Raw genomic sequence first — 399 nt, 5'->3', positions numbered from 1 at the left:
AAAGCCTATTGTATCCTAAGAAATCAAAGGCTCAGATCTAAACACTATTAGATCTAATGGTTGAGATATTTTTGGTATTTTTTAATTTGTTAAAAAAAAATTTAATATCTTACTAGGTGCAGAAAAATGAATAGTACCTAAATAGTAACCAAACAACTGCAAATCCAATGTTCTTTTTTTTTTTTGGCGCTGATTCACAGGTCCCTTGATTAGTGAATTGTGATGGGTTCCCATGAAATGCGCTTCCAACTCGGCAAGTTGTTCGAGGGAAGTGCTGAATCAAAGCACTGTTTGGCGGAGACTGGTTTTCCGAGGGCTGGCCATTCCGTGTCACGTTAAACTCATTTTTCATCGCAGTCGACATGGTAGGCCCCGTATTGACCCGGTGGACTCGGGGGT

This window comes from Populus euphratica, unplaced genomic scaffold (assembly GCF_000495115.2).
Source record: "Populus euphratica unplaced genomic scaffold, PopEup_1.0 scaffold23.1, whole genome shotgun sequence".
Classification (NCBI taxonomy): domain Eukaryota; kingdom Viridiplantae; phylum Streptophyta; class Magnoliopsida; order Malpighiales; family Salicaceae; genus Populus; species Populus euphratica.
Note: the sequence above shows the minus strand (reverse complement) of the source record.